The sequence below is a fragment of the Pleurodeles waltl genome, chromosome 4_2, assembly GCF_031143425.1.
Source record: "Pleurodeles waltl isolate 20211129_DDA chromosome 4_2, aPleWal1.hap1.20221129, whole genome shotgun sequence".
NCBI classification, from domain to species: domain Eukaryota; kingdom Metazoa; phylum Chordata; class Amphibia; order Caudata; family Salamandridae; genus Pleurodeles; species Pleurodeles waltl.
The window spans coordinates 814,434,577-814,457,997 of NC_090443.1; the positions used below are offsets into that span (position 1 = coordinate 814,434,577).

At 41.5% G+C, this 23,421-nt stretch overlaps 1 protein-coding gene across 1 annotated transcript in view; it reads right to left on the reverse strand.

The window, feature by feature from the left end:
• LEPR (leptin receptor) overlaps nt 1-23,421 on the reverse strand; it is a 714,243-nt gene that overhangs the window by 2,487 nt on the left and 688,335 nt on the right. The gene's annotated exons all lie outside the window — the stretch shown is intronic.

A 23,421-nucleotide genomic window follows, 5' to 3' on the forward strand; every position in this document is an offset into this window, starting at 1 on the left:
ACACAAATAGGGGAATCCCTGGCAGTAACATAATATCCCAATGGATTTCATCGCTGGCTGGGAGGTAATGGGATAATCCTAATTGTTCATAATCTTGTCAGAACAGAACTGATCCATTGATTAAGTTCCTTGAGACCACTCTAGACGTAGTAAGTCCTGTTGGGCTTCCATATGCTCCAGAAGTGAGGGACTGATCTAGAGGATTACATGAAATAAGAGCCTGATTTACAGATATTCCACCCACTTTAATTACTGGTACCATGTGCACAGGCGGACATAGCTGTCAATTGTGATAAAGTAATCTCTCTGTCAAACTCTGAATCAGACTCTAAAAGAGGTCTCTGGGCCTTATTTAGAGTTTAGAGTTTGCAGACAGGGTATTCTGTCAAAACCTGGCTGATATCCAGCTTCCCGTATGCCATAAGCTTTACTGCACTTGTAATATGGAAAATAGGGTCCTGGGGGAGATTGCCGAACGAGGCGACGTCTCCTCCCCCGGGAGTTTTGGGGGAAGTTGTGCAGCCCATGACTGCATCCGGCTATTTTGGGTGTTTTTTGGGCGGGGCGCCAGGTATTTCAAGGCACCATTTTGAGAGGGGACACCATTTTAGAGTAGGTGACACAGTGGCTGGCTGATGGGGGTAAAGGTTTTTGTCTCACACTCCCACCCTCAGAGAAAGGAGATAGGGGGCCCATTACTGGAGGAAGCTTTGTCCAGTGGTCAGGCCGTCTTCTGCTGGTTTGCGGGTGTACTGGGATGACGTTGTGTGGGGTTGTCACTTGGAGCAAGTACAGACGGAGGCAGGGAAAGTTCACATGCCAATGAAAATAGGTACGGATAGCACACTTTGAGAACAAAAGAGGGATGGACAACAGCAGGACAGGACAGACAAGAAGGAAACTTTGCATTAAGAGTTATGCTAGTTGCAAGTTCATTTGTTATGTTGCATCAGGAGCCGGTTAAGGATACAAAACTGTTTCAACAGGGAGAAAACAGTCTGAGCTGCTGAAAAGTACTAGATTGCAAGGTTAAGCTTAAAGGGTGGGGTATAGTGGGGGTGAGGAGGGGGGAGAGTTAGGTGAATGTCTGTATAATGAGTATTTAGTTTTGTAAGGCAAAGGCCAAGTTTTTAAAATGTAAGTGCACCTGTTTTCCAATTTCCTGTTTTCCAATAAAGCGGCCTTTTTCACACATAAGTAAGTGTCAGTTTTGGTTATGCTCCCTCTTCCCCAACAGGTTATCTGTCACATTTGTGATAAAGTATCCCATCTGCCAAAGTCTAAATACTGATCTAAGCCTGCAGAGTTACGTGGGTGAAAAGACTGGTCTCCAGTTTGTTCAGCATGACTGCCCTGAATTCTACAGGGTAATGGTGGTGTAAATAAGTCACTGATCTGCAGGTTTGTCGCCAGCTGCTGTAGCTGTGCTGATGGTGAAAAAGCATCATTATTCCTCAGCACCACCTCCACTCATGGGTGAAATGTGTAACATACAGTTTGGCTCCTTTCACCGCTACTGTCATGACTTTAATTTTTAATGCAGCTTCATGACTTCAGGGGTAATTAAATAATGAACAATTGCGGATTTTGATTAGAATTTAACAGTCAGCAATTCATCTTTGATTGTCTGTGTAGATCCACAGCGTGCAGTAGTATCTCTTGGCATTTTGTTTTTGTATTCCAGGACTTTTTCAACAACTTACACTAGTTAGCATAAGTGAAAGAGAAAAAAGATGCATTAACAGTGACATTTACATATGATCCCTCCTTCCCAACGACAACACACCAACAACTCAACACACCACCACCATTCTAGACGAACACTTCACTCAGTGTTCTCCGGCATCCATTGGTATTTAGAAGTAAGCATCACCACCACCCATGCTTACAGCCATGAGAACCAGGTGTACACTCATATTTAACTTAATGGCAATCACCAAACGAGTCACTCTCATGTAAAATGAACAATAAATGCATCCATTGCACTCAGTCAGCAAACACATTACTTGAGCAGCATGACAAGATAACATGCTAAATTGTAAATCACAAGAAACTACAATGGTTAAGTCAGATGCAATGACTATCATACTTGGAAAATATGTAAGTCAAGGCAAACAACATTTTATATGCTTAAAGTGGATGACATTAATTGTAGTTTTAGGGCTAAACACTGCAGCATCCTTTCCCCAAACTATACTGCATCCAAATCAGTAGTAGAAACATACTAGCTACCTACAAGATGTGATCACAGCGCGGTGATGTACTATTTCTGCTGCTCTGTAAGGCTGTTAAAATCTATCCCATTGTTCACAAAACTATGGGTGTACTCATTATAATTAAAGCTGCAATACCAGATCCACATCAAAACAGGATAATATGTGTCTAAACAAATAGAGGAGACACCTCAAAAGAGCCACCAAGAAAACAAATTACTGTGCTCTGGACTTCTCATTTTTGGTGCATTGCTTCAGTTGAGGGATCCTGTCAATTTAGGCTAGAGTTATGTGCTTTCAGTAATTTATTCTTTTTTAAGTTTTCTGCTTCCCCTATTACTGCGATCACAGCTTTGTCAGGAAAACGATTGTTCAGTTATAGGGAAGGGAGTGTCATTCTCTTTACAAATGTCTAGGTAACACCAACAGACCTTTATTACAAGTACACTAGCACATATTGAAAACTTAATGTCACAAGCTTAACATGTTATGAATTTATGGCTGATATGTTTCACTGCCTATGACATGTAGGAAGATTCTTCAGGACCTGAGGACACAAACACCTGTCATTAGTGTTTCCACAGGTACAGTGGTTACCCTAATCACTACTGTATCGAACCAACTAAGCATGCACCACCACTAAGTGTGTAGAGTTTATAGAGTTTAGAATGCTCTTGCTATTGTTATTATTGCAATCACTTAGATGCTTCAGTTAAATACTTGAGCAGATTGGGCAAGAGCATACACCTCGGATTTCATTAGTTAATCCCCTTTCACGGGCTGATGCTAGTGAAAGAGGGTTCTCTGATTTTAAGTGATGGCAGTAGGAGGTCCTGCATGCAAAGAAATCACAAATTAGAAATACGAACAATAAACCTCTATGTTCGCTCAAACGTAAGCCACAATGCTAGGGCAATAAAAGGGAATCTATAATGAACTTTACCCTTGTGAGCATCGTAAAGAGCACATCAGTAAAGATGCATGACTACTGTCCCTCATTTTGACTGTTCCTCGAGGGAGAATTCCTCCCTTAGAGTCGCAAATGTATGCTGATGCTAAGGAGTTATAAATATTGATTTACCTAGATCTCCCAAACCTGTTGGGGAAGAGAGGTCATGTGCATGGAGGGATTACTAGAGTCAATGATTTTAAGAAGGACTCTTCTATTCCATCTTGAGCAAATACTGGTCCTAGTAAATTTAAACAAATGTCAGATAAGTATATGCTGGATTTTTTTTCTTTCACACACTTGTGTGAGCAATGAAATGTAAATGAACTATGTTATAAAGACTATACCTTGATTTTCAGACACAAAATTGGTGTAGAGCATTGAAGATGTACAATATGGATTGACAGTAAACTGGTCCTATTAACAAGGATCACAAGCACCATATTAGGGAGTGTGACTAGTGAAATACACTTTGGAAATGTACTAGCAATGAAAATGCCACTAAAATAACATTTTGGAAAACATGGTTTGTTTTTTTATGACCTCCACTATCAATAGTACTAGGTGTAAATTGTGATCTATAATCCTAAAAATCTTGGATTGTGAAATTCATGTATCTGATGTATGAAATATCAGAATTGGAAAGAGTTATGCTGGAGGCTCAAATTGTAATGGGCTAGTCTCTTTCCATATGTGTGTACTACAGTTGAAGATAGTAAAAACACAAACCTGGCGGTCTATGGGTCCCCACACTGCTAGTTATAGCACCTCAGCCTGACAAGAGACGGTCTCATTAAACAACAGCACTGAAGCTATCTTTATCAGTAGACTGTGAAAAGATTCAGTTAGCATTTTTTTCCCATGCCTGATCATGAGTCTGGGAAACATGTTCCACGATTGTCCAAGTGAGTTCTTTCTAATGGTCTCTGTGTGGCTTCAGTAAAGTGGGATCCCAAATTGAAGGTAATATACTCCTTTATGGTACTCAGACATTCTTGGATTTTGAACTTAACTCTAAGAGTCATCATACGTCCTTAGTACAGGTGTGGGTCCAGTATTCTAACTTTACACATAAGTAGTACTTCCATGGTTTTATGAACAATAGGTATTTTTTCCACTTGGCAGTCCGGTACAAATAGTACATCACCACTCAATGGTCACATCCTGAGAGTAGCAATTCACTTATTACTAGACACGAATGGGCCTTTTTGGATGCACTTAAGATTTTGTGACCCTATTAACACACCATTTAACATTTAACTACTAGCTGGCCAATGAAAGACTACAGACTGTCTATGGATGGGGTTTCATTCTTAAATTCTATTTATAATTATAATAATATCATTGAAAACAAATATCACCTATCAAAAACATTAGAGGTGAAATGTCAGATCGCTTTCTACTCCCCTTTGAAATTAAGCAATGTCAGCCAATTCATAAACTGAAAACAAAATCTAATACTCATTGTAAACAATCAGTTTGACAGTAACATCAGAAGTAAATTCAACCGTGCAGCAATATAAGAAATCCACCAGGGAAATTGTTGGCAAAGTAGCTCAGGTTAACATGAGAATAAATAACCCAAGCTTCCTGTTGTATGGGCCGGAAATAACAGGAACAGAAGACTGGGTTATTTTCCAGAAAAGAAAGTGTATTCCGACATAGGGCCCACGACTCGCAGCCAGGAAAGCAAGATCCCCAAACTGACTGAGTCACTTTCCAACATTCTAAAACACATACCAAATATAAACATATAACATCTACACAATTCCACAATTATACATAAGCACCCACATAACAATATAGTAATTGAATTTTACAGGAGTCGTTCTAATCCTATAGTTCCTACTAAACTTTTGTTAGGCACAGCATTACCTTGTACATCATTTTTTAGTACATTACCATGATGTTTTTCCATGTCAGGAAAAAACATTCCAACCCAACCAATCTGTGTTGTTGTGAAACACGTTGTCATCACATTCCTTGTCATGTTTATTTCTAATAATATTAGCTTGTTCACATGTAACTTTCACTATGGCATTTTTACTCCACCATCCCTTGTCCTGCAGCAAGACAGCTCTCCTGGTAACTCTTTCTACTTTACCTGGAACTGAAAATGTAGATTCCCCTTTGTTAATTTTCATAGGTTTTCTAACCAAAACCCAGTCTCCAGGTCTCACTACAAGATTTCTTGCATTTTTCACACTATCAAAATATTTTTGCTGGCATCTTGCTTCCACCTAACATGCCTGCAAACTTGTTCAAAATCAACCCCATAATCATTGCGATCTATTTTGTCACCCAGCCACTTGGGCACTAACGTAGTTACTGGTTTCCTTCCCCTTAACAGGACAAAAGGTGCAACCCCAGTAGTACTATGAGGTGTAAGATTATTAGCAACAGCAGTTCACACTCCTTCTTTCAACAATAGGTTAGCCCTTTCAACTAGTTCTTTCGAAGAAGGACTATAGAGAGGCACTTTAATATGTTTAACAGAATGATTTACAAAAAATCTAGACATTTCATCTGACACAAAATGTGTCCCATTGTCAGTAACAATCTCTTTAGTTGGTCCCTCAATCTGAAATAACCATTTCAAAAATTTAGTAACAGTGCTAGAATCTGCTGACTTGACAAAAGCAAAATACAACCATTTTGATAAATAATAAATAGCCACAATTATATATTTGTTCTCACTCCTCAAAATGTTAAAAAGTGCAGCAAAATCTAAGCCACTTTTTTCCATGCATTACTGGGCCATTCCGTGCAGCATAAAGGACTGGCATTCAATTTCCAATGTTTATCAGAACATAAACATTCAGGACACTTATAAATAAAACCTTTAACCTGAGCGTCTATTCCACAGCCACCAATAATACTGTTTAGTGTTCTTCACAGTAGCGAAATACCCAAATGTCCTTGATGAGCTATAGAAATTATATTTTCTCATAAGCCTTGAGATGGTACAAACATATTCTGTCTCATTATAATATCATTGACAACAGATAACTCAGGTGCCACTTGAGCAAATGATTTCAACTCACAATCCAAATTCCTGTCTGGAGGCCAGCCAGAAACAAGATACTCTTTAACCTTTAAACTATAGTAATTTTCACAGCTCCAAAACCATTCTTCCTCTGATATTTTGAAATTACCAGCTGCATCTGAAACTGTCATCACACATTCCTCCTCAAAATAAAGTTCACTTTCATCTCCAACAACCGGCAAACGGGAAAGATAATGTGCTCTTATATTCTTTCCACCTGGAATATATTTAGAATCAAAATTAAATTCCTGTAATCTTGAAATCCCCCTCACTAATCTAGAAGAAGCTTTGTTAGAACAACTGTCACTCAACATATATATCAAAGGTTTTGTGATCAGTATACAGCTCAAATCTTGTGCTTCAAACGTACATTTTGCTCAAGAGCAATCAAGCGCTTCACGTTCAATGGTGCTATACTTTATTTCAGCCCAATTCAGCATTCTAGAAGCAAAAGCAATAGTATTCTCAAGTCCATCCACAATCTGACTCAACACAGCACCTAGACCGAATGAGCTGGCATCAACAGTAATACTGCACTTAATGCCATAACTGAACGGTTTAATGGCAGGAGCATTAACTAATAAATCTTTTAGTTTATAAAAAGATAATTGTGTTACCTCAGTCCATACAAATTTGATATCTTTTTTTTAAGTGCCCTCAATGGCTGAACAACCATGGCATACCCACAAACAAACCTACAATAATATTCAGTCCAACCTAAAAATGCTCTGAGTGAATTTTTATCTTTCTGAACTGGTGCTTTTACAATGGCCTCACTAAAGAGGATTTAGGCATGATACCTTCATTTGAAATACTATGCCCCAGATAATCTACTTGGTTAGCTAAAAATTTACAATGTCCTTTGTTGACTGTAAATCCATGTTTCTCCAATTTTTAAAAAACTAGATTCAACAGCTCAAGGTGTTTCCCTTTACTTTCTGTGTGGATTAGAATATTATCTTGAAAGGCTTGAATACATTGTTCTTCACCAAACAATGCATCCATGAACCTTTGAAAAACATTAGCTGCTGATGCCAAACCAAATGGTATTCGCAAGTATATGTAAGGTCCAAAGGGCGTTACAAAAGATGTTAACGGTTGAGAATCTTTGGATAAAGGAATTTGATGATACACCAAACTTAAATCTATTGTTGAAAAATACTTGCTCTTTTCCAAATTTACCAACAAATCATGAATCCTTGGCAATGGGTGGGAATCTACCACAATATTATGATTGAGTGCTCTCAAATCGTCACACAAACGAATCTCACCATCTTTCTTTTTAGCAATAACACTAGCGGAATCCCATTCAGAAGACACTACAGGTGTGATGATATTTTGTTCACACAATCTACCAAGTAATTTCTTAAGATCCGTTTTCACAGAAAATGGTAGTGGACGAAGTTTCTGTGCAACTGGCTTGGCATTACTCTTCACCTTAATTTGATATTGAAACCCTTTATCCAAACCAATATCATCATTACTTTGTAAAATCTCTCAAGTAAATTACTGAGAGTACAATCATCATTTTGCTAATTTGTTTCTGACAAAGAAAGCACAGGAAGATCTCCCTGAACCAGTGGTACATTCTGACCTGGTTTCAAAATTATTTCCAACTTGGCTTGATCTTGCCAGCCCATGATATCCCTACCATGTTCAGCCACATACATTTTAGTAAATATACTTATGCCTTTAAAATTTAAAACATCCATAAAAAACCCTTTCATTATAATATCAAAGTCACCAAAAGCCTAAGGATTGACATTTGTATGTTTCAGTAAATGTTTCGACCAGTATTTTTTGAAAGTTACATCTGAAAATATTGTAATTGGAGAACCAGAGTCTAACCCTAATACTCAAATTGATAGAACCTATTTTAACAGAACATATAGGACTTTTAAATTTCTTGTGTGAAACATCAACAGTATCAACATCTACTGCTAACAACACATCATTAAAACTTTCGCGGAGGTTATCATTAACAACTTCAATCTGAGATACCTTCGTCTTAACCTTGGCTAGACAACACACACCTTGAAATTGACCAATTTTCTTGCAAAAATTACATTTGTTTCATTGAGCTGGACATGACAAATTATTCCCCATATGAAATTTTGACCCACACCTGTAACAGTATCCGAATTTTTTTTTTTTTTCCATACTGTTCCAACTTTTAACTTTTTTGGATACCACTTTGACTTCCAAATCATCACTTTGACACACCGTTGCCACTTGAACATTAGACCTAACATCCTCTGTTAAAATTTTAGAAGAGATAAGAGAGCGTTCTATACTCTTCACTGTGTGCATTACTTCACCTAAGGAAGGATTCTTACATGTCAAAATATGTTCCTGATTTTTTTTGTTATAGCAATTGAATACCAACTAATCACATAAATATATATCAAGATTGAAACCAAATTCACATTTAGCAACAAGTACTCTCAAAACCAAATAATCTTCAATGCTTTCATCTGCTAGTTTCTTTCTTTTGAAAAAATTGTGTCTCTCCAGCATAACAGATGAGTCATCAAAATACTGTTTGGCCATACTTGTAGTAGCTTCTATATATGAGTCCCAGTCTTCATCACCAAGGGGTAGAACAATCGGTGATAAGTTATCAAATGCTTCTTATCCAGTTTCCCCTAGATGATTAAACAACAAAGCTGCTCTACATGTAGCATTATACTTAGAGGCATCAATAGTCACTAAATATTTTTCAAAGATGCGTAACTATTTTTTCCATGAAATTAAAGGTCTTCCAGGCCTTTACAGAAAAGGTGGAAGTTGTACACAAGCCTGTGATGTAGCTTTTAATTTAAAATAGTAAAAAAAAAAAATAGATACAGATACAGAAATATATATTTTTTCACTTTCATCGTGGTAACAGGCAATTAGCACATGTACTTGTATCCACTAAAGAGAATGGTGCTTGTACAGGAGAAAAACAGATATAAATTAACATGGTGTGCACATCACCGTAAAAACATGCACACAACAATGTAGGAATGCAATGAGTGCATGTAAAACATCCCAAAGCACAAAGATGGCCGCCAAAAAACACTGAAAGATGTTGCTAAAGGCAGTTAGGCGTGTATCTCCAGCTCGAAACAACGTCAGTTTCAATAGGCCATGGAGCTTGAACAGGAAGCGTCGACAGACACGTAGTCTGGAGACAACAAGAAGCTCGAGGCATCTGAAATCCGTTCCACGCAGAATCACCAGTCAATCGAAAGATACAGGAAGCAGTAAGCCCAATTAACACCAAAATAAGATCCCGTATACCACGAGTGTCACAGCCGCCACATTATGAAATAAATAGACAATAGCAGGGTCCAAACAAATAGCAAATTGCCAGTGCGCTCAATATTAAAGATGAAATTTGTAATCCAAAGTATGTTATTGGGTCCAGGAAGGTCCACTCGTTGCCAAAATAATGTTGAATGGTATGGAAATAATAGGAACAGAAGACTGGGTTACTTTCCAGAAAAGAAAGTTTATTCCGATATAGGACCCACGACTCGCAGCCAGGAAAGCAACATCTAAACTGACCAAGTCATGTTCCAACATTCTAGAATGCATACCAAATGAAAACATATGACAACTACACAATTCCACAATTATACATAAGCACCCACATAACACCTCCCTAACTCATGGTTCTGACACATACCTAACTGCAAACGAAAGACTCTATGAATATTGTAACAAAGACTGAGAGCACATATAAAAACCCAGAACACTGAGTTAAAAAGCTAGAAAAAATATAAAACCAAAGCAAGCTTTCTTCTAAAGAAGATCCACAACTTGTTATAAAAACTGCAAGAAATGTTCCAACTTGTAAACAAGCTTTGGAAAAGCTAATAAAACTGTCGCATGCCACCCTCCTTCGGGCAATTTTTGTTTTATCATAGTTTTGCAAAACATTATTTTTCAGGAATATGCTGGGCCTTCATCAATGTAAAAAAAAAAACATTTTCTACAAGCAAAAAAGTTTTTGGTCTAAAAAAACACATATTGACATACTACCTCCTCAGAAAGAGACAAAGAAAAAGAAAGAAAGAAAGAAAGAAAGAAAGAAAGAAAGAAAGAAAGAAAGAAGGATGGAAAGAAAGAAGACAAGAAAGAACACAAGAAAGAAAGAAGACAAGAAAGATGAAAAGAAAGAAGGTAAGAAAGAAGTAAAGAGAAAGAAAAAAGGACGGAAAGCAACAGAAAGAAGACAGGACATAGAGAGAGAGCAAAGGAAGAAAGAAAGAAATATAGAAAGCATGTGAGAAGGCAATATTAAAAAAGGCAAGAAATAGAGAAAGAAAGCGAGAAAGAGAAACATAAATAGAGGATAACAACACATAACAGTTTAAAATGGACATTGTTGGAATGGAGACGTCCTCTGCATTGTAAAAAAACAGTGCCCCTGCCCTGAGTGCCCAAAGGTACTGTTGTCTGGTTCCCTAATGCTGATATTTGTTGTCAAAGGAAAGCACACATCATGCGTGTGGCCCAAGACAGAGGTCTGGCTCATGAATTGTGGTCTTGTTTGACCGGGAGGGGTGCCTAAAGCACTACCCTGATAGTGGTGGAAGGCTACTGTCTACACTAAAAAGTTAAATAGCACAAGTGTGGTGCCGTCAGCATACTGTGGAGTGAACGGGTCCTTTTTAGGTCAAGTGCACAAGCGATCTAGCCTGCTGTAATCTATCTGTGGGCTTTTAACCACGCCCACCGCATACCCATCACTCGCTCATGGGCTTGCCTTTCAAAAATCTGTGGTTTTCATTGGTAAATACTTTATGTTTGTCCCTCCTTGGGGCAGTTTTCTTACCGCCTCGGCCATCAACCCTGTTACATAATAATTGCATGTTTGCCGATACATTTGACAGCAAGAGAACTTCTTTTTCCTTTTATGTTACTCCTTCACGCTAATGCTCATGGTGGCCATGGCGCTTTGAATCGGCTCGCTTATGTCAACTGTTTCACTTTTCATTTTCAATTTATGTGGCACGAAAAGTCCACTTAGGAATTTATAACGCTAAAAGCTCTAACTCGAGTAAATGTGAGACATTGCAAATGCTTGTTACCTTGTGTCACTGGAGTGAGGGCTACAGTCTCACCCACCTTCTTTAAAGTTCTGCTGCTGTGTATTTCACTCACCCTTGGCTTTTATCAGGTAGATGTAGAGTGTTGCACAGAGCAGGAGTAGTGACTGCGCTGAATGTATGTGTGCCTATAAAAGGTACAATACAAGAATGGAGCAGTGCTGTGCAGTGCATGCATGTATAGTTAGTGCATGTACTAAGTATATGTATGCCTGCAAGGAATACAGTATATGAGAGATGTAGTGCTGTGCAGTGCATGCTCAATGAAAGCATGAGTTCTTTAATAAGTACAATACATGAACAGTGAAGTATTGTGCAGCACACACTTGATGTGTGTGTGTGTGTGTGCTGGCAGTATGTGTGTTTGCAAATAACACACTCTGGACCAATAAAGAAAAGCTACAGTACTGAACTATGTGTGTGGCGCAGATTGTATGTGTTTCTGTGGTGGCACAATACATGGAGGTAACAGTGCTGGATAGTATGTGTGCTGTGTATTTACACTGACTGCAAGTATGTCTGCATTTGTACATTACACCAGGACACCAGTGAAGGAGTGGGGGACTGGACCAGGTTTCCAAGAATCCGTCTGGGTGTTTGCAGAGGTGGGGCAGCCTTTCTATAGAACTTCATAACCAGCACTGAGAGAACCACAGCATGGGACAGCAGTGGAGTGGACCACGTTACCCTCATAACCGGCGCTGAGAGCTTGCAGTGTGAGACACCAGTGAAGGAGGGGCGCATGTTACCCAGAACCCTTCTGGGTGTTTGCAAAAGCATGACAACATTTCCACAGCACCTCATAACCAGTGTTGAAAGCCCCCAGCGCAGGACCTCACTGCAGGAGTGGAAGAGTGGGGAAGTGGACCAATTTGCTCAGAATCCATCTGAGTGTTGTAGAGGTGGGGCAGCCTTTCCACTGCACCTCATAACCTGCAGTGAAAACACACTGCATGGGATGTCAGTGAAGGAGTAGAGGAGTGGACTATGTTACCCCAAAACCTCCTGGGTGTTTGCAGAGGAGAGGCAGCCTTCCACAGCACCTCATAACAAGCCATGTGCCTGAGCAAAGACTAGGCCAAGAGTGGGCCTCTGTGCCCATCAGAGCCCAGAGGAGGCTATGCTGGGCCGACTCCATTTCATCTGGTACCTTGTTTTTCTATGTAGCTGAATCCTAAACGCCTACTTCTAGTGCTGTAAGTACATTTGTGGTGGTTTTATTTTTGTCTCGAACATGATAAAAAGGGCATTGAACACTAACATTACTAATACTAATACCATGGCTTCCTTCAAAGGAATTATGATCAACAAAATGTTGAAGTGGGTGGTGGGGGTTATCGCTACTGAAAGTTTTTTAACTGAGTGCAGACTCGCTTAGAACAGAGACCTAACAATGCAACAATGGAAAGTACAGTGTCTTTGAGTGAAAGAGAATTGCTGCTAAGTTTGATGTGCAATCTATCTACAACTTCTTTGATGATCCTGGAGCCGGGGGTAGGAGAGTCTAGCCCGTCGGTATTTCCTTTGTCTTCCCAATTCCGGATGCTTCCAGTCCCAAAATGGTAAAGAAGTTGCAACGTGACTCTTGCTGACTCAAGCAAACCTTTTATTGAACCCACTACCTGCATGGGAACAATACCGAGTAAGGTTTTTGAGGATTGCTCTATGAGGCTACGAAATCTTATTCAGTCTGGCCAGCAACCCATCTTGGAGTGCCATACTCTGATTGAATCCTGCCTGGCAGCCTTGCATCTTTCTTAAGGTTTTGACTCCTCAAGAACTACTTTATGTGGTATCTCCTTCTCAATGGCTGCTTAGTATAAATGTCCTCTTGCTTTCTGCCCCCACCTCAGGTCTTCCCCCCTACCATCAAGGGTAAAGTGTGATTGCCAGCCATCACTTTTCCGCACCGGGGGAAAACCATAGTGGTGTTGGCAAGTCCCATACTCAGACAGTCGACAGGCCTCATGTCATGCAAAGTCAAAATGTTTCATAGTTACTGCAAAAGGCTGTGCAAGTTGAGTCACAAGTGGTGGCCACCTGATGCAAATGGGCCTAGTAACATAGCTGCTTGCAATGGAGTTGAGAAAGCCGAGCCGGAATTGGCACTCAATCTGGATGTTATTGACTTGCCACCAACCGTTAGTCCTAATGTTCTAATTTTGGTGGGTGTCCATGCCCTTCGCAAGAATAAGGAGGATTACAATAAAGTGCTGCACTGGCTGGGTAACAACAGGGGCTATCTGCATGTGAATATTAGTAAAGTTCTCAGGATGAGAAGAGTGGTTTAGATCGGCCAGTCTAAAAATGTTTTTTGGGAAGATTGTGTTATTGTTAATTTTAGTAAAACTGTTTTTGTGAGAAATCTATAATACCTTCTTGCAAACTGGTCACCGCTATGTGGAAGGATTGTTATCCTGCCCTTGGGTTATTTTCATAAGCCTCTATTGCCTTTGTACCAGCTGTTATTCCACTAAGTGCACAGCCTGGAGCTTCTTTGGCTGTCCGTTCAAGCTTACATTACACGCATTGCAGTAACACCTATGGCCAGATCCCCATCTCAAATTGTTTCACAGCTCTTATGGACTTGAACTTAATTGACTGACTTTCATCCTGTGCATACTTGGACAAGACTGATAGTATTATCCCACATGTAATCATAGGGGGGTGCCCGTGACCTCACTCTCTGTTGATCTTGAAGCTTTATTTGTATTCAGTTGGAATATTGCTGACATTAGAACAAAGATGCAGATTCCGACCTGGTTAGCATTTACTGAGAAATATGACATTGGTTTCTTCCAGGTAGCATTGCAAATAAGAGCAGTGCCCCACAAGGGAGATGCCAGTTATTATTTTCAAGTTATTTGTTCAAGCTCAGGTCTAGTAAATGGGGGATTACTCCCTCAATTTAAATGTGGAAATATTAGGCACTTCACATCATGGCTTTCAAGCTCTCCTAGTAAAGAGGAGTGGTAATTACCATGTTTAAGTGTTAAAGGTTTATAACAATGATTTTAGGAATGGCCCCAATAGTAATTGTATGCATTTGTTTAATTTTCTCACCTCACTACAAGCACAGCAGAAGACCGATCAGATGAGAGGAGTGATTTTAATGCAAAGTATTTGCAAAATACTTTAAGTGGACCAAAGGCTTAATACCTTGCTATGTTTGACCTAGAGATATCATGATCTGTACTAGAAATTGAGACTCAACCATGTGAAACCTGCTTCAGTGTTCACAAGGTGTTATCTATGTTGCTATTCCTTGCCTCATGCAGGGTGAAGCACAGAGGAACGTATCATCCCTACTCTGAATTCATGATAATGGGCTAACACTTCATTGGCGTATGCACAACCCAAACTACCGATTGGTAGTCTTGATACACCATAATGTCAGTGCCTTTGATAATTGCCTTTGTGAGCAGACTGACAGATCCTGTGTTCAACATGTTTTTGAGGCACTAGAGTTTTATATTACAGTGTCTCTCTTGGAAACACTTAGAAATGTTAGGAAAGAGCCTAGATGGTTTAATACCCATTGCTACCGGTAAACTGAATACTTAGAAAAACTCTATCAACTACCCCTAAATAACTGTGTGAAGTTGCCTCGGCTCATTCTCTGTATAAGCAGCAACTAAACAGGAGGAAAAAAGAGTTTGGTGACAATAATTGGGAGCAGTTGGTTGATGCTGCCAGGCTCAAAGATCAACACACCTTCTGGTCAATGCTCAGGCAATGTAGGTCAAGGGGTACAAGGAGGATTTTCATTTGCAGTAATATAAATCCATTTGAATGGGTAAGGCATTTTAAGGAAAGTTCTATGAGCCTAGTAGATAACCCTATGTCACAATTTGGTTCTGCATCATCCTCAGAGAAGTGGCTTAATTTATTGAATTATGTGGAAGGGATTGTAGAAGCCATACATCATCTATCTCCAAAGCCTCATGCCCAGATGGTTTACCAATGGATTTGCTAAATCGAAATATTGAGCTTTGGGCTTCGCTTCTCACTAATGTTTTAACAACCTCCCTTGTATAACGCTTCCTAGTTCTTGGTAAAGATCTGTAATTGTGCCAGTCTTTAAAAAGGGCAATAGGGCTGAATCCAAGTGCTATCTCCCCATCTCCCTGATAAACACATCAGTTAAGGTAATCAAAAAAGTAATTTTTAAAGGGATGTGTGAATGGTCAGGGACAATAGCATTTACATCCAAGCCAATATGGATTCAGGGAGTGGCTAGGTATGATGGAGCAGTGCCTGAACTTGCATCTTATAGTGGGAAATACACAATTGCAAGGCACTTCCTACTATACCTGATCTCCATGGATCCTATCCATAGATTTTGCCTGTGTGAACACTGACTGTTGTTAACCATGGGTTTGGACGAGGCCTTGGTCCATTTTCTTTACATTCTGCTTGACGCTCTACAGGCTAGGGTCAATTTGGTTTTAAGGGAGAGTTGACTAACCCTTTCCCCATTGCTAAAGGGGTATGGCATGGTTGTATGCTGACCACCAGGCTTTTTATTCTTTATATTAATAACTTAAGTCCATTTTTAATTACAGTCAGTAAATGTGTTTCCAATATCAGCTGCATGCCTAATCCTGCATTGTAATGTAAAGATGATGCAGTTCTAGTGGCACACACGCTGATCACCCTGCTCAAGCTAGTAGATTCTTCTGTCAAATTTATGGCAAGCCTGGATTTAAAGACAACTTTTAGCAAATCACAGGTCATGGCTTATGACTAATAGAGGAGCAAGGTTAATTGTTTAGTCTGTGGAAGTGAGCACCTGATGGGTGTGCATGATTTTCCTTGCCTGGAAGTCATGTTTAACTCTGCAGGTACATGAGACTTGTATATTCTGAATGCTTTACTTAAAAGGTGTAAGCTATCAATACTCTTTTCAATTTGCCTTGGCTCTTGGAGCGCAGGTCAATGACTCCTCTTTTGAGAATTTACAAGTCCTAATGTGTTCCCATAGCAAGCTACGATGCAGATGTCTGGGTTTATTCGAACAGTTCTGCTGAAGTGGACAAAAATTATTTTTGTAGATGTCTGTTGCAACTCCCTCCCTCTGGTTCACATTTTGTCTGCCACGAAGAGCTGGGTCTGCCCTATTTATAAGATGCTACTCTCAGTCCTAATATGGATATCTACTTGGACCAACCCGGAAGCATCTTTGAATAGGGCTGTCAAAGAGGATTATCTCTGACAAGAGGAGGGTCATACCAGGCCTTGGATTGCTTATGTTGCTGCCACTCTAAAGTATTTGAGGGTACAGAGCTTTTTTGGACTTCACTCTAGTAAAGTAAAGGGGAGGAAAATTGGCTCAGAAAGTCATCTTTGTGAGGTCCAAGCATGCTAAAAGGGAGTGGGATGAGTGTATCAAAAGCATAGTGAAGCTCTATCTTAGCATTAAAGAAACTGAAAGAAAGGAGCATTATCTGACATGGACCACGGGGAGGTCAGAAAGGACAATTACTCTTCCCCTTTAACCCCTTCGCTGCCAGGCCTTTTCCCCCTCCTGTGCCGAGCCTTTTTTTGGCTTTTTGGGGCAGTTCACGTTTAGGCCCTGTGGCAGGTCGAACAGTATGAAGACCACTGAGGCGTTAGTTAGTTAGAGGTAAGTGATTTATTTTTAAGTATTTGGAAAGAATAATATGATTAACAAAAAAATCCCAAGTGTTATCGTCTTCCTTAGTTTCTGTGTTCTTCTTTTGTATCTTTTCCCAGGATCGTGATTATATGTTCTGTGTTTCTTATTTCACAGGTGACCCAGCTGTCCAGCTCGCTCGTCGAAATCCAGGGTGGTGCCGGAAATAGAAGGAAAAACGCTAAGGTAAGTATTGTGTTTTTAATTAGGGTTCTTTCCTTTCTTTTAGCTCTGGACTGGGAGGTGGTACACACAATAGGAGGGGGTTGGTGCCAGTGAGGAGTGTGCAGGGGACTAGTGGACACACACCTACTCTTAGTGTGGGTATATGTGACACTAGTGGGTTTATTTACAGTGCCCTCCCTTCTACCTCCCTTTCCAACCCTCCTCTATGACCCCTCCCCAGTCCCTTCCCTTCAAGTTTCCCTTTTTCTTGTCCAAAAGGACCGTACCTTGCTAAGCCACGACCCTCCAGGGCCGTGGCTGGCTGGATAGTGTTCCTCCCGTTGGCCTCCTGGTTCCTCGTTCTGGAGCTCTTCTTCTCTCTCTCCTTTCTCCAATGCCTCATCTGCTTCTTCCCTGGTCCTTTCCTCCTTCTCGCTCTGTCCTTGCCTTGTCTCCTCCGTGGTCCGTCCTCTCTCCTCGGTTGTTTCCCTCTCCGCGTTCCTCCTCCCTGTTCGTGTCCGTGCGACCTCCTTTTGGCTGCCTGTAGCCCGGGAAACACACGTCGTTTCCCGGGCAATGCCGTCCTGGCTTCCGCTCTCGAGCCGCGTCTCCCTGACAACGGGAAGACGCGGAAATGACGTATCGGCCATCTGCTGTTCTCGTAGCCGGGATCGCCCGGCTACATACCTCTCCCCATGAACGGTCCTGCTCGAGGACCGGAGCAGCGTCAGGGAAACGAGATAAATAGTCAGCCGGGGCCTGTTGGCGACCAGGTATGTGACGGACCTGAAAGGAAAATGGTTGCAGTTCAAGGAACCATCGTAATATCCGAGAATTGGTATCCTTATGGGCAGACAACCACATGAGAGGAGCGTGATCCATGAAAAGTATGAAGGGCCGACCCAGAAGGTAATATTGCAATGTATCTACGGCCCATTTTATGGCCAGACATTGTTTCTCAATGGTCGGGTAGTGTTGTTCCCGGGGAAACAGCTTCCTACTGACGTATACTACGGGATGCTCCCTACCTTCCCCGTCAGGCTGGGCCAATACTCCCCCTAAACCCACATCTGAAGCATCAGTATAGAGATGAAAAGGTTTCGAGAAATCCGGGCATCGGAGTATCGGGTCTTTGGTTAGGAAGGATTTTAGTTGTTCAAAGCTGTTTTCCTGTTGCTCTGAAAAGGGTGCTAGCCTATTAGGATGGGATTTAGACAGAAGGTCTGTGAGAGGGGCGGCCAATGTAGAATAATCAGGTATGAATCTTCTATAATAGCCCACTAACCCTAAGAAGGATCGTAACTCTTTCTTTGTTGTCGGTTTAGGTGTGTTTAGTATGTCCTCTACTTTTTTTCTTTGAGGTTTTAGGTTCCCTTGGCTAATTTTATAGCCCAAGTATGATATGTCGGGTGTACCTATGATGCACTTTTTAGGATTAGCAGTTAATCCTGCGGTGACAAGAGTGTGGAAAATTTGGTATAAATGGTTTAGATGATCATTCCACGTTTCACTGAAAATTACTACATCGTCTAGGTAGGCTGCTGCTAAAGACTGGAAGGGATTTAAGAGTTTATCCATTAACCTCTGGAATGTGGCTGGGGCTCCATGGAGACCAAAGGGTAGTACAGTGAACTGATACAGACCGGATTGGGTGGCGAACGCTGTTTTCTCTTTATCCTCTGTGGCTAAGGGAATCTGCCAATATCCTTTTGTCAAATCTAAGGTAGTCATATATTTGGCTTTTCCTAGTTTCTCTAATACGTCATCAACTCTGGGTATGGGATATGTGTCAAACATGGAATTTTCGTTAAGCTTCCTAAAATCAATACAGAATCTAATGGTACCATCGGGTTTTGGTACTAACACAACCGGGGAGCACCAGGGACTATTTGATGGTTCAATTACCCCTTGTTCTAACATTTTCTGTATTTCAGCCTCCATAATCTGCTTCCTCGCCTCAGGAATACGGTATGGCCGTAACCTCACAATTTTCCCTGGCATGGTTCTTATTTTGTGGGTTATCAAAGTGGTTTTTCCCGGTAATGCTGAAAAGAAATCCCGGAAGTGCTCTATTAACCCGTATACTTCTTCTTTTTCTGCTTGTGTTAAGGTTTCATTTACTTGGGGTAGATCTTTCCCGTTACTGTGTTTGGTTGGACAGAGCTCTATACTTGACTTATTATTTGTACATAGTAATCCCGTCAACACTCTAGCAGGGTTTGGGGAATCTGGTTCCTCCCATTTTTTAAGGAGATTTATGTGATAGATCTGTGATTTCTGGGGAGAATTTGATAATTCCACCAGGTAGGTAACCGGAGAGACTGCTCTTATTATCTTACAGGGGCCCTGCCATTTGGCAAGTAGTTTTTGTTCTGAGGTTGGACGCATAATTAAAACCTGATCTCCTGGTTGTAACACCCGTAACTTGCTCCCTCGGTCATAATACTGTTTTTGAATATTTTGAGCTTGTTCCATATTCACTTTGACCGTGTCCCATAGACTTTGTACCTGTGACCTTAAATTATGGGCGTATTCTAGAAGAGGCTTTCCCCCTTCTTCTGCCTCTTCCTCCCATGTTTCGATGGCCATGTCAAGAAGAGATCTCGGCTGTCTTCCGAACACCAGCTCGAAGGGGCTGTGTCCTGTATAGGACTGTTCATGTGTTCGAATAGCATATAATACTAAGGGTAATTTTTGATCCCAGTCTCTCCCTGACTCTTCAATCACTTTTTTCAATAAAGTTTTTATTGTTCGGTTATATCGTTCCACGAGTCCATCCGTCTGTGGATGATATACCGAGGTACGGATTTGGGAAATACCTAAGGTTTTACATACTTGCTTCATAAGAGTGGATACAAAAGGAGTCCCTTGGTCGGTGAGTATTTCATGAGGGAATCCTACTCGGGAAAAATTTTTTATCATGGCCTGGGCCACTGTCTTCGTTGTCATACTTTTTAAGGGAACGGCCTCGGGGTATCTTGTGGCATAGTCAACCATGACTAGGATATACGTATAACCTTTTGAGGATGGTACTACAGGTCCTATGAGGTCCATTCCTATCCTACTGAAGGGGATATCTATAATGGGGAGGGGCATCAGAGGTGCTTTCTTAGGCCTACCAGGTTCAGTGAGTTGGCATCTGGGGCATTGGGAACAATATTTACGTATGTGAGCAAATACTCCCGGCCAATAGAACCGTCTAAGAAGGTATTCTTCTGTTTTTTCCCTCCCATAGTGGCCGCCCCCAGGTTGACAATGTGCCATCGTTAGGACCTGATTTCTATAATGCTCGGGTACCACTAATTGTTGTTTCTGTTCTCCGGTACCGGTAGTGGTTATACGATATAAGAGGTTGTTCTTAATGAGGAAGTAGGGACCCACCTCTTCGGTTTCTTCTTCCCTGGCCGACTTCCAGGCGTGAGCGAGAGAAGGATCTCCTCTTTGTTGATGGGGAAAACTGACAGGGACTTCATGTGTCTCTGCAATAAGGCCTGTGTTTGGTCCTGATCTCTCCTTTCCCAAGTAATTAAATTTTTCCATTTGTTTCTCTCGGCGTGATAACCTTCTCCGGATTGTGGGACTTTCTGTACTGCTATCGGAAAAAGGAGCGTCTCTCCACCACTCCTGTGTCAATGTGGGTTGTCGAACGTAATCCAGTATTTCTTGGAAATGTTCATAATCAGTTCCAATGATACACTCCTCAATCAGATTTGACATTACTCCCATCGGTAAGGTATCCCGGTGTTTTCCCCATTCCACTGTGAGGTCGTATAAAGGGTATTGTTCTTTATCTCCATGTATGCAACATATATTCACCCATTGTTCAGTTCTTTCACCGACTAGGGGGACTATATCTTTTCTTACCACCGACTGGCTACACCCTGAATCAATAAGTACCCATATAGTATTCCCATTGACTTTCAAAAGTTGTTTACATTTTTGGTTACCTCTTCCGGTACACAGTACCCGTCGCCTAGTAACTCCGATTTCCATGGGCTCACTACTGTCTTGTTTTCTGGGGCACATGCGGGCAATGTGGCCCCATTCCCCACAGCTATAACATTGGGGTCCTGCTACTGGTGGAGGATTAGGAAGTCGGTGAGGTACTGGTTCTTCCGCAAAGGCTCTTGTCGTACTTTTAGGAGTGGAAGGCCCTGGTTTTAAGATTGGTCGGGTGGATATATTTCTCACATCAGTGGAGCGATGATAAGCACATGCTAGATCAATTGCCATGTCCGTAGTCACTTTTGGATGTTGGCGGATCCAGTTCTTAGTGGTGGTAGGTAGGGACTCTAAATATTGTTCCAGGACAATTGTTTGGATTACTTCTTCCCTACTATTCCCGGAAGAACCCAACCATTTTAATGCCAAATCCTTTACCCGATAATAAAAGGTTCGGGGATCTTCATTCGGTCCCCATTTGATTTTTCTACATTTAACCCTATAGTATTCCGTGTCATGTCCCACACGTTCTAAGATACTAGTCTTTATCTCTTGGTACGGCGTGGTTCCACCCGGGTTTGCTGCTTGATATGCTGCTTGTAGGATCCCTGTAAGTAAGGGGGCGATATACTGACCCCATCTATCCTCAGGCCATTGGGCGGATGATGCCACTCTCTCAAAATTAGTAAAAAAGGCTTCGGGGTCTTCTCCGTCTTGATATTTCTGTAATACAGAACTTGGGACATTGGGATGTACTTTGCTACTAGCAATGGTTTCAGTCAATTTCTTCATGGCCGTCTCATGGACCAGTTGATTATTCTCAAGAATGGTCGCCTGACTTTTCAAAGCTGACTGTAACGCTTCCCTGTCCTCTTTGGCCTCTCGCTGGTGGGCCTTCCACACCAGTTGGAGATGACGTTGGCCCTCGGCCAATTGCTTTATCATATCCTCTAATGAGGGTTGTTCACTCATGGTTATACTGTTCGATTACTGCGGGGAGGCTACACAGGTAGTGATCCCACTTCTGACACCACTGTGGCAGGTCGAACAGTATGAAGACCACTGAGGCGTTAGTTAGTTAGAGGTAAGTGATTTATTTTTAAGTATTTGGAAAGAATAATATGATTAACAAAAAAATCCCAAGTGTTATCGTCTTCCTTAGTCTCTGTGTTCTTCTTTTGTATCTTTTCCCAGGATCGTGATTATATGTTCTGTGTTTCTTATTTCACAGGTGACCCAGCTGTCCAGCTCGCTCGTCGAAATCCAGGGTGGTGCCGGAAATAGAAGGAAAAACGCTAAGATAAGTATTGTGTTTTTAATTAGGGTTCTTTCCTTTCTTTTAGCTCTGGACTGGGAGGTGGTACACACAATAGGAGGGGGTTGGTGCCAGTGAGGAGTGTGCAGGGGACTAGTGGACACACACCTACTCTTAGTGTGGGTATATGTGACACTAGTGGGTTTATTTACAGTGCCCTCCCTTCTACCTCCCTTTCCAACCCTCCTCTATGACCCCTCCCCAGTCCCTTCCCTTCAAGTTTCCCTTTTTCTTGACCAAAAGGACCGTACCTTGCTAAGCCACGACCCTCCAGGGCCGTGGCTGGCTGGATAGTGTTCCTCCCGTTGGCCTCCTGGTTCCTCGTTCTGGAGCTCTTCTTCTCTCTCTCCTTTCTCCAATGCCTCGTCTGCTTCTTCCCTGGTCCTTTCCTCCTTCTCGCTCTGTCCTTGCCTTGTCTCCTCTGTGGTCCGTCCTCTCTCCTCGGTTGTTTCCCTCTCCGCGTTCCTCCTCCCCGTTCATGTCCGTGCGACCTCCTTTTGGCTGCCTGTAGCGCGGGAAACACACGTCGTTTCCCGGGCAACGCCGTCCTGGCTTCCACTCTCGAGCCGCGTCTCCCCGGCAACGGGAAGACGCGGAAATGACGTATCGGCCTCGGCCGATACGTCATCTGCTGTTCTCGTAGCCGGGATCGCCCGGCTACAGGCCCTCATAACTTTTTGTTCACATAAGCTACCCACGCCAAATTTGCGTCCTTTTTTTCCAACATCCTAGGGATTCTAGAGGTACCCAGACTTTGTGGTTTCCCCAGAAGGAGGCCAAGAAATTAGCCAAAATACAGTGAAAAAATCGTTTTTTTTTTTAAAATGGGAAAGACGGGCTGCAGAAGAAGGCTTGTGGTTTTTTCCCTGAAAATGGCATCAACAAAGGGTTTGCGGTGCTAAAATCACCAGCTTCCCAGCTTTCAGGAACAGGCAGACTTGAATCAGAAAACCCAATTTTTCAACACAATTTTGGCATTTTACTTGGACATACCCCATTTTAAAGATTTTTTGTGCTTTCAGTCTCCTTCCAGTCA